General features: G+C 35.6%; 1 long non-coding RNA gene across 1 annotated transcript; it reads right to left on the reverse strand.

The window, feature by feature from the left end:
* Positions 1–251: 251 nt before the first annotated feature.
* On the reverse strand, positions 252–11,787 carry LOC115293593. The gene is made up of 3 exons (XR_003909514.1): positions 11,537–11,787; positions 10,883–10,960; positions 252–301 (listed from the first exon to the last, which is right to left on the reverse strand). It is a non-coding gene; the product is annotated as an uncharacterized LOC115293593 (long non-coding RNA).
* Positions 11,788–12,261: the final 474 nt, after the last annotated feature.

Genomic DNA, 12,261 nt, shown 5'->3' on the forward strand with positions numbered 1-12,261 from the left:
TTGGGAGTGGGTCAGCATGGAGAATTTCATTCCTCACATGCAATTTCATGACAAGGTTATTGCAAATCCTTTCCTAGTAGTTAGTTTGCATTACAATAACTTCATAGTCAGCATCATAGATCGCTAAGAGATACATGCCATCATTTAGCTATTCTCAAGGTTCTAAGAGAACTTAGAGGAAATTTGCCAGATCAAACAATACTTTGCACAGCTAGTCACTTGGAGAATGCATACCTTTGGGCAATGGCTTGAATGTCACGTGGTGGGCCCAGCTTTAACTCTGTGCTCCTCCAGCAGAATTCTGTGCGCACATTAGGGTTATAATAAATAACCAAAAAGTAAACCATTATTATCTGAATTTTATTGAAATATTTAAATTTATATCTAAATATAATTACATATACATACACATCTAAAAGTGGTATACGTTTTTAAAGTTTACTCCTGTCAGTATTTTATCAAAAGGCTTTCCTTGATTTTTTGCCCTGTCCCCTTCTGCACTGATAATGCATCTCTAAAAATTTTAAGGCCTACTTCCTTCTTCATGAAAAAAATTTTTTTCATTACATTTAATCTGATTTTATGAAAGCAGCAGTGTTTCTCATAACGCATGAGAGTTGAGTCTGTTGCAAGGCCTAAGCAAATGCAGTCTTTTTATTAGCACAGTAATTTGATTATTTGGGGTAGAGGAATGACTAAAATGTAAATAATTCAAAAAAATATTAGGATACACAATTTTCCTAGAACTCAAAAGAGACAAGAATTATTAAAAACAACCATAAGAGCAAAATGAACTGCTAATGACCAGATGATAGAACGACAGGCCATAAAGATGGGCTGGGAATCCCTGTAACCTTCAAAATATGTGGTCTCCTCCTTTTTCTTTTTTCTTTTTGATGGTATGTGCAGGTATACCTTCACTAACCTTTCTTGTTAAAATATACATCAGTTCCAATAATTCAGTTTCCCCTGAACCTCACATTCATTTCACGAAAGCAGCAAGTTTATAAGTTGTTGGGAATAGAGAACTGAAAAGAGGAACACAAGAGAAATAAGCCATGGAAATAGCTTATAATTTGTCGAGAAATGAGTAAGGGCACCCACTTTTTAATCCTATTTATGTCCCTAAAAAAAAGCTTTGCTAAGAACCTAGGATTAATATCCACTATTACACACTGGGATCTATGACCTAATATTTAGACAACTCTTAATTATCAGGGATAGTAAGACTTACTGTAATGTGGCAAAGCTCAGAATTCTTTAGGAAGTGCTTTCTACTTACAGACATATTTCTTGTTGAAGAAGAACATCCTCCAAAGAAAGTTTACAGGACAACCTGATGACTTTTTTTTAATTGGCCACAAACAAGTTTTGATTTCAACATGCTCCACAGCTCCCCAGAGTTGAAAAAGTGAATACAGTTCTACAATATCATACTTCAAAAGCAGCACAGGGATTAGCTGCTAAAGCAGGAAAGTGGTTTTTATCTCAGAAACATGGGACATCATGAGTAACATTGCCATCCAGAAACAATGAACCGGTAGGCACCATTCTGTGCTGTAGCTAAGCTGACTAGCTTGATTGGGAATCGTGAACGCAGTCCTGCCTATGCCACTTAAGCTGACATTTTGTACAGACTAGAAGAAATGTGTGCTATGAGATCAATAAAGAAGTAATTAAAAGTAAAAAGCTCTTAATGATTGTAAACGAAGCTGAGAACACAAACTTGGATCTCAGTAACCTAGAGTTACGACTCGAGGGCCATGGTCTGTTAACATCTGCTTGTTGGGTATGAATGTTGTTCTTTCAAAATAGCACCGCGACATGAATCAACAGCTTCCAAAGGAACTATTTCATGCTCTCCAACCTCAGGTCTGAGACTTGAAAAATCTCATTGATTTTTAGTGAAATCTCAGTTATATAAGTAGGAAGTTATTTTTAAAGTCATACCAGATGCTACAGTTCCTCCTCATTGCTCCCACATGGATGTGTGCTGTTTATTCAGAATTGTGCCAAAAGGCCTGAAATAAAAAAGTTAAGTGGGACTCCTTCGCCAGCCGAAAGAACAGATTTGCATGCAATGAGTCTGTAAATACTCTTTTTCATTTTATTATTTGGCTGCTGGCTTTGGGGCTGCCCACACTCACCCACACAAAAAGAAACCTCAGAGATTTTCCTGGGAAGGCACATGGTTTTCATTCTGGACTGACAGCAGGAGTTCTTCTTAATTTAAATCATTCTTACAGTCTCCTCAGTGAGACTAAAACATTAACAAATAAACTACAACCCTAGCTCATCAGTTTGCCAGAAGAAATGTGAAATAGTCCAAGTTACCAGAAAAAAAATCTTTGATAACATAAAAATGGCACTTAATTTAGTCAAATTGGAGCTCAAATTAAAAGGATATTTTATTACCACACTGTATCCATGTTTTGAAGGGTTCCTTTCTATTATGTGTGTTTTTTCCACATAATATAAGAATTAGAATTTGATCACTAGCAAAGAAAGCCAAAGGGAAGTTCAGTTAACAGTCCTCATTGAGAAAGTAAGTTTATTTGAAATATATTAGAGACAAAATGTCAAAACTACTTAGACTCATCTTATGTTTCTCTAATGACTGTACCTATTCACTGTTGGATTCCTACTACCTATAATAGTAGCTTGGAAGTGCTCATTAATGAATGTACCTTAATTATCAGAAAAATCTCAATTTTGAAAGCTGTGACTATCCCTCTTTCATTTTCTATGTCAATTGGTGAGCACCTTTGCTTGGTAATTATGTCATCTGTATTATTACCCACTTTGAAGTTTTAGGTTATATCACTCATTACTGCCCTAGACATATCCTTTGTGATTAATAAACCCTACCCAATATTATTTGCCATCTATTTCTATGTAGAACTACCTATACTATTATTTACTATATTTTCATATAGAACTACCACTGTATCTTTAAATAAAATTAAATAACTCCTTAAAATTCCCCAGTGCCAATGTAATGCTTATAATAAGTTTCAAAATCCTTGCCAAGGCCTGCAAAGCCCTGCATGTCTAAGTTCTTGTTTGTATATCCAACCTTATCTCCTACCATTCTTCCTTGGGCTCTACCCTACAGCTCATTCCTACTTTAGGAATTCTGGTTTTTAAATAATGGTAAAGTAGCTTGTTTCAGACTAGCCCTCCTGCTGCTAACAATTAGAAAATCTGGGGGAAAGTACTACTATTTGAAGGCAGGCTGAATGACAAAAACAGTATAAACTAAAGGAGATTGGATTCTGGAAGGAGGAAAACACACTGGTTGAGAACCACATTTGTATGCTTTTCCACTAATGGCACTTTCCAGTCTATAGCCCAGGTTAGGTAGAACTGAAGTAAGACATTATTACAGAAGAGTCAGAGGAGAAAATTAAGGGCTGCCTGAGTGGCTAAAAATTGAGAGTGGGAAATTATGGCAAGGAGAGAGCTACAGAAAAAAAAAACTCCTTTCAATATATATATACATTTATGTATAATCCCCACTCATACCCTCGACTGGCTCCTGTACTTCAGAAATGTAGGATGATGGGGGAAGGCAATGGTTAGCAGAGAATTCTGAATTCTCTACACTATACTCATACTTTAGGGAAGTCAGATTTTGGAATTGGAGTTCTGTTGAGTTAAGCAGCTTCATAAACACATCAGAGTTTCTGTTAACATCCTAGAAGGACCACACTTTAGAACAAAACCAGATATTAGAATTAACAGATTAATAACCATAATAAATATGTTAGAGAATCTATGGGAAAAATTGGATATAATAAGATGAAGAGGTAGGGTGTTTCTGAACAGATGTGGAAATTATGAGATATTAATTAATAATTATTAATTAAATAAAAATTTGAAATGGAAAAAAAATCCCAAATTAAAAATTCAATGGATAAGTTTCATAATAGATTGGATAAAATAAAATAAAAGATCATTGGACTTGAAAACAGTCTAAAGAAATCATCTATAGTAAAACACAGAGGGAAGCCTGATTGGGAAAATAATGAACAAAGCCTCCATTACTTCAGGACACATAGTAATTGGAGTACTAGAGAGATACAGGTGAGTTAGAATGGGCAGACAGAGAGAAAGAAGGGGGGCTGTTAAATTCAGTTTTTAAACTCAGTGCAATTTGAAAATCTATGTAGTTTCTATAGATAGCAATGTTCAATCTGTATTGGACAAAGATGTTCATTTTGCAAACATTCTCCTGGTTCCCAGGTTCTTTTCCCAAGGTGATGCCTAATGTATGCTGGGAACAACTGGTTGAACTTGTGGCAGAGGAGAAGGATCAGGGTCCTCAGGAACAAAGTCTTTTGGTCTCTGGGGTGACAACCTTATCTACCCGCAAGCATCTGCCCCTTCTGGCACTCACAACTAAAACTTGTGTTTAGTGAAACTCAGGTCTGCCGTGGGCAGGACAGAGGCTCACTGGAGCTCACCTCAGCTCCCATTCCTACGAACTCTCAATATCTTTCTTCCAACCCCAGCCAGCTTCCGTTGCTATGATAGACTTGCTGGCTTAATTCTGTATTAATGCCACATTGGAATCCTAAGCCTCCTTCTTCACTCTTGAGCAGTCTCACTGATATGGCCTAACTTCCAAAATGGTACAGGTCACCCAGGCAGGTGACCACTTCTCAGAATCCCACATGAGGAGCAAGATGACACCTTCCCCTATTTCTTTCCCTTCCTACCTTCCCACTCCCAAATCTATGGGTCCTCTCTGATTTATCTCAAACCCTTTGGATTTGAGAGAAGAAACACTTCGTTTTGCTTTCTTGGCAACCTTTAACAAAATTTCCAGGACAGGAAAGGGTCACTTATTGTAGTTTATATACATCTCTCTCTATCATTAAGAACCATCTTATAGCTCTGTTATCAAAGGCAAAAGGGAATGTTTCTTTATTCTACAGGACAATACTATAAGCGGACTCCTACAAACTTAAAAGCCAAGTATTAATAGCAGGAAAGGAATAAAGAAAATTGGGAAATCTTGTCTTAAGCCAATTGCCTCGGCTACTATGTTCCTTTATTATCTTTTTGACAAAGCAGAAGCTATTTATTCTTTGTCTTTGTATTCCTTTTCCAGCAACCTTTGATCTCTCCCCAGATATTTGGACTGCTTAAGTTGACCAGGATGGAAAGGGGGGAGTACAGTAATACTTCTCAAAATATTAGTATTATTCCATAATTTATTTTATTTATGATTATGCAATATAAATCAAGCTGAAGGTATAAATCCATTTTGGGGTAACTTTAATAGTCACAGGAGTCTAGCAGCCCTTTGCATATCAGACAGTTTGTCAGTGTGGATGCTCAGATTTGGGAAAGACAGTTCTGGTCACAGGCCTCATAGTAATGCTTTATAAAAGTGACTACTGTTGTCCCAAGTCTCTGAATCTGTGTTACCATATGAAATTTAAGCTTGTCAGGGTAGAAATAACAGTAGTTTGTAGAAAATAGTATCTCAGCCCAGAAAGTTCCAAGTAGACTCTTTTTTTCCATCATTCATTATTAACTCCTCTGGGTCATTATATATATATATTTTAATGTTTATTTATTTATGTGTGTGTGTGTGTGTGTGTGTGTGACAGAGAGAGAGAGAAAGAGAGAGAGAGAGAGAGAGAGAGAGAGAGAGAGAGAGAGAGAGAATAAGTGAGGTAGGGGCCAAGAGAGAGGGAGACACAGAAACTGAAGTAGGCTCCAGGCTCCAACCTGTCAGCACAGAGCCCGATGTGGGGTGCAAACCCATCAATGATAAGATCATGACCTGAGCTGAAGTCGGATGCTCAAGTGACTGAGCAACCAAGGTGTCCCATCCTCTGGGTGATTATAAACTGCATTAGATTTAATTCATATCAAGCCTTGGATAATGGGTCAATTATCACATTAACTTATAATTGTTTTTAACTACCAAGAGTGTCATTATTATTTAAGAATTCTCCCTCTTCTTTTTAAAATGCCTTCTCAGTTGAGTCTAATGATAAATTCTTACTTATGGTAATCAACAAAAGAAGATTTAGAGTAATGATTGATGGTATATTCATCTAGAAATAGGCCTTCATGGGATTTAACTCAAACAGGAAAGGTTTTGGCCTTCCACATATATATATGTATGTATCTCACAGAACAAATTCCCTCAGGAGCAGTGAATTTCAAATGTGTTGTCTCCACTGGTTTATTGATAACACTGTCTGGTGGGCATCGTTGAGTCACACAAGCATTGTAACAGATTCCTGTCTTTCCTTAAATGTCTTGTTCCAGTTTACATCAATCTAGAAATGTAGAAAACAACTCACGCATATACACCTTAGGCTGATGTAGCAGCTGAGTTTTATGTGTACGACTAAAGTTATAAATATTTAATGTACAGGGTTCTTTCTAATTTCAGAAAAAATGGGAAGGCAGTGTTCCTGAAACCCACAAGTTGTCTATCATTTTAAATCCAAGAGTGAAGGATTATGGTTCAAATGACTTCAAGTGAGCATTAGATGGTTCAGAAAAAATAAAACTATTTCAGAGAAAACCACACTTTTTTTTTTTTTGGAAGAAAGAGAAGAAATTTTTAAAGGTATATTTTATTTGCTAAATAGTAGCCATAATAGTTCTGGTGATCAAAAGAGTATGACAAAAGGTTCAATAGCACGATGAAAACAAATTCATCCCTCAGAAATGAGGTGTGATATTTTTTATTGGACAACTTAGAACTTCGAAAATATTGGAAATGGGGCAGCTGGATGGCTCCATCGGTTAAGCATCCAACTTAGGCTCAGGTCATGACCTCACGGTTCATGGGTTCAAGCCCCGTGAAGGGCTCTGTGCTGATAGCTAGCTCAGAGCCTGGAGCCTATCTTCAGATTCTGTGTCTCCCTCTCTCTCTCTAACCCTCCCCTGCTCATGCTGTCTCTCTCTTGCTCAAAAAAATATATATATATTGGGAATGTTTTCCAATAAAAAAATAATATATTGTAGTAATTAGAAATTTTCAAGTATATATTATATAAATAATATAAAATGTTAACATATTATTACTATATTAATATATAAGTATTAAAATATATACAGTCTTCTCCTCCTTAAGCTCTCATATCTACTGCAATGTCTAGTTTACTTCCATATGTTTAATTTTATGATAAAAGAGTATGAAAACATAAACTATTTTCTGAACAAATGTAGTAGATTTAGCTCTAAAAATTGCCTACGTCAGAAAGAGAGAGCAAGACAGGTTTGAACCTCACCAAAATAGCTATATGTTATATATATTACTCCTTTAGTCTCTTGACTGTATCTACCTGGAAAACCAAATGCCCTAAAAGTTACATGAAAAAAATATGTTAAAGCTGGTTAGAATTATTTAATGTGAAAATCCATGTCTCCCTCGAGGTAATAGGGACTGATTAGGCATGAAAAGTGGCAGAAGATAGCCAGCTTCCTTCTTCTGAGAAGATTATCAGAGTGCAGGGCCTGAGGGATTTTTGACTAAAGCATGCAAAATAAGGATTTATTTTGGTAGCATCAACTCTATCTATTCAAATAATAGTAAGGTATTTGAATTGGACAAACAGCAAGATTCCAGTGTTTTTCAAACAAGAATACTCTACATTATTAGGAGCTTGCATCTCACAAATAATTCAGGAACTAGTTTTCAACATTTTTGTTAAATCACATTTAAGGCACTAAATCCTACAAATAAGTCTAATTAACATAAAATGAACATTTAATGACATTTAAAATATAAAACAACATTGAAATCTGAGGCCTAGCCAGATACAGACTTAACATTGACTAAATTGTTTCAAATGCTATGTCTTTAAATTAATTTATGTTGAACGCAGTGGGTACCAGAGTCAATTCTGGTTGCTATGACAACAGACACTGGAAATTTAAAGATCCAGCAGCAGGCCCAATTCCCTGCAAAGAGGGCAATTTTACATTAAAATTACATACCACTGCAACAGTTTTGATGAAACATGTTAAACAGATACACATGCAAGCCATCTTTTTTAAAGACAATTTCATTAGTGTATGTTAGATACCGTGTTTATCATTTTAACTTAAATTTCCTCCTAGTTAGATTTAAAGAGTGAATTAGAATCTAAATTTCAGAAAGCAAGCAACCAATTATCAAAATGCTACACTAGGGAAAAGAAAAATATCTAAAATAACCATGTGACAAAAACACTATAGAGTATAAGTCTATATTTTTTGTTTTGCAAAAGTATCTATCCTTGGCTGGTGGGCCATACTTATAAAGTGGAAACTTTAAAAAATAACAATAAAAGAAGAATATGTACTTATAAGAATCACTGAAATTTTTAGCTTGATCAAATGCATTATGTTTTCTCTAAAGAGTCTTAATTGACTATAAAATTACTGGATTTTTCCAATACAGTTTTTATGAGGTCAGGGCTCATCAATTCTACCAAACAAACATACCCACTCATGTAGCCCCCCAAAACAGTCACCTGGTGTATATAAACCAAATGAAAGGAGTCGAGAAGTGAGGTGCTATCAATGTGTGCTAAAGAGGAGGCGGGGGAGGTCTCAGGAAGTGACACTCCTCCCTGTGTCTCCTTCCAATGGAGCAGAAAGGGCAAGGAAAATGACGTCTGGGTTACAGCTAAATGCACATCATGATAGCCCAGGATCCCAGTTGGTCTTCAAAAACACTCACAAGCACACATATTTTCACAACAGGTCATTTTCTTGTTGTTTAGTCTACTAAAGTGTAATACTGTTCTTCAACTGGCTCATCTTGAGACACTGATTAAAACTGGTTCCCTTTGGTGTATCCCTGATTCCAAGAAATAATCCCATTTGAAATATAGAGATTTCCTTTTTTGTGTTCATGTTATAATTTTGAGATTAGGTTATTTAATCAATTTTTTTATTTTTTATATCTAGTTTGAAGAAGAAACAGGAGATAAGGAAGATTATAGAAAGGAAAGAATTATTTCCCTCTCCTTAAGTAGGCTCCCTCTACTTAAGATTTCCTTAACATACAAGAATTCTAAGTCTACAAAAGATCTCAAGTATCTAAGAAATACGCATTCAGTTCATTGATCCTATTTTTTACAATTTAGAGGGATGCCTCAAAGTTCCATTTTATTTGCCATCCAAATTTTCTTATTCCACAAGGCAAGAATTAAAAGGAAAGAAAACACTATTTGAATCCAAAATATGCAGTGTCCTTGGAATACAGACTGTGGAGACAAAGATCAATGAGAATGTCCACATCTTAAATAAAATTTAAAGAGATGAAAAATCAAACTATTTTAATAAGTGAAATCCAATATTGCTTCTCCAGTTTAAAACTATAAAATATTAGTTAGGTTGAAAACATGTTCATCCTCAGGATAAATGTTATCCATGATGATTCAACAAAAGAATATTTTCTGTTAAAAAACACACAGGCTCAAAAACATTAAAATTCATTCATGTTATATAAGTTTTCATTTGTTTCTTTTCAAGTGGTTTGACAATAAAGACTACTAAGATCCAGTGGTAGAGAACTATAAACATGATTCTAATTTTTTATTTTTAAAACTATGTGTTTATATAATCTACATGGAATAGTACGTTCCATTAAAACCATCCTTCAGGCTTCAAGAGTCCTCTTTAGGTATTTATAGGCCTTGGGATAAGGTCCAACTGTTAAGTGTTTGCAATGACTTTTCACACATTCCTGTTTATGAGCAACAACAGAGATGTGTTTCATAGCATAAGAAATTATTTTTATATAATTTGTACCTCTTATAAGTCATTCAGTGTCCTTGTACATAAACAATGCAAAGATGTTTTGTATTAACATTACTAATTCAGTGTTACAGTTTAAGAGATATATTGCCTCCCTTTAATCATTAAAAAAAATCAACATGTTTTGAACAACTGCCATGACGAAGGTACATAAAGGGTATGTTTAATAGGGGGGATAAGACCAATACATTGATTTGGCATGAATGCAAACAATGCTGAGATAATGTAGAAAAATGATTTTTGTCTGAATGTATCAGAAAAGATTTTCAGAAAGAGGTGGGATTTGTTTTATAGCTTGAATTCTCAGTATAAAGAGAACAGATGGAAAAGAAGAACCTTTGGGGAAGTAGGGCCAGCACAAAGACACAACAAAGGAACATGTACTCTGCTCCAGAGATCCTAAAGGGATCTGTTGATGGAGTGAGACCCTAAGAAAATTTCAAATCGCAGTCTGAGAGATACAGAATTTGTTTTTTAGGTAAGAATATTTTGGAATAAGAAAATGGCAAATATATGATTTTCTTCAGTAAAATTCATATGGCAACAGTCTAGATGGACTGCAGTGGGGAGACATGAGTGAAGGATACAAGTTAGAAAACTTGGTCTAAGCAAAATGAGAAAAGATCTGGAGTAGAATGATAGTAGAAAGATAGGACAAAGGACATTTAGAAACATTGCAGAGGTCAAATGAAGAGGATTTGGTAAAGGCAAATTTGATGTCCCCATCTCTAAAGGTTAAGAGATGTGACATGTTAAAGAACATGAATATATCAGAGTGGGAAATGTTAAATCACACTGCATTTTGGAAGTACAGAGTAAATAGTAATATCTTATTTTGTCTTTAGATGAGAAGGTCTTTCTTTTGATTCTCCACCCTCATTCCTTTGCTAACTAAGCAGGGGAAAAAGTGAACTAAATAGCCAATTGTTTAAAGCTTAATAAAATCCAATAATTTAAATAGTCCCTTTAGGTAGTGCATAGTCTCCATGGGATAAAATTTTATTTCCTTCTCTTAGATCACCTCACTTACACTCTTCTTTCATCCATAAGTGGTGAATGGATGTATGAGTGGAAGGATACAAAGACCTTGTTATTTGACCTTGTAGAGTTGAGGAATGATGGGGTCTTTTTATCCTCTGGTCCTTGGGTGGTGCCGCTGGTCTGTCTTGTCTTATGCCTGGAAGACATCCGGTGCAGAAGCCCAAAAGATTTTGAATTTAGATTTAATAATCTTGGTTCAAGTGCTGCTCCTGGTGATGGTTCTTGGGTATCCTGTATCCTGAGCTCACTTAGGCTTCCACTATAAACCCATTGGATGTCTGCCGTGGACTCCATGCAACTCCAACTTAGATGGTCGACTCAGCAGCCCTTGCTATGAAATCACCTTGCCCCTGCTACTCCAAATTTCTCTGGAAAGCTGCTAAATTAGACTCTTAGTTTTACCTCGAGGAAAACAAGGATAGGTTGAGATAGCTAAATATCAGGACCTGAGTGACTGGCTGGGCATGGTAGAGACTATCAAATTTAACTGAATCTGACTGCAACCGAGGTCAATATGGGCAACCTGTTAGATGACATGGGGGAAAAAAAGAGTCCTCTTACTAATGTAACCCATCCTTCTCTATGCCAACTCCAAGTAAGTGAAAATCTGGGCAGACATCTAAATGTGTCTTCTCCTGGCCTCTCTCTCTTATTCTTCTTATAATATAGCAGAGCTGACACAACTTTTCATCTACATCTATTATATCATTACCTCCTTCTCCCAGGCTCCATTTAACCCCCATGATGGACAAAGGCTGAGGTCTCCAGCTCTGTTGTTAACATGGTAGCATATTAACAACACTGAACAAGAAATTTTGTGGGTAATATGGCAATGAAAGGAGCTCAGAAAATATGTTCTCAGCGATATTAATCTGCTGTGCAACCATTTTGCATGTCAAAGCTGAATATTTTCTCAGATATTTTAATCTTCCAGAGAGATGGATGCCTCAGTGGACCATTTGGGAAATCCCTACTGGAAAAATAATAGAAAATTTACATTAAATACCATTCAAAATGTTACTCGTGTTACCAACGAATTTTTAGTAATCTGTGCAATTAATATTACATAGCTTTTCTAAAGTGAATAATTATGGAGACTTCAAAAATGTTCACAGTAGGTGATATATCATATGCTACTTGAAAGTGGATACTCATTCAGGACTTTAAATGACATCTATGTTTGTTCTATGTAAAGACTGAATAAACACTGTTGTGCTCTGTCTACAGTCAGGTGTGAAAACAGGATCAGAAGGTTTTGTGTTTTATTCAGTAGGTGGAGTAATTTAGTAAACTTAAAATGTTAGATTGATTGACCATCTGATACATATACTGAAGTTTTTAAAGAGGAAGAAGAAAAAGGTTAGCAATAGAAACATTTAATTCATGTTGATAACACTTGCCGCAGTGCCTTTTTTCTTTCTTTGTTCTGTTTTCTTC

The sequence above is a fragment of the Suricata suricatta genome, chromosome 6 (genome assembly GCF_006229205.1).
Source record: "Suricata suricatta isolate VVHF042 chromosome 6, meerkat_22Aug2017_6uvM2_HiC, whole genome shotgun sequence".
Taxonomy (NCBI): domain Eukaryota; kingdom Metazoa; phylum Chordata; class Mammalia; order Carnivora; family Herpestidae; genus Suricata; species Suricata suricatta.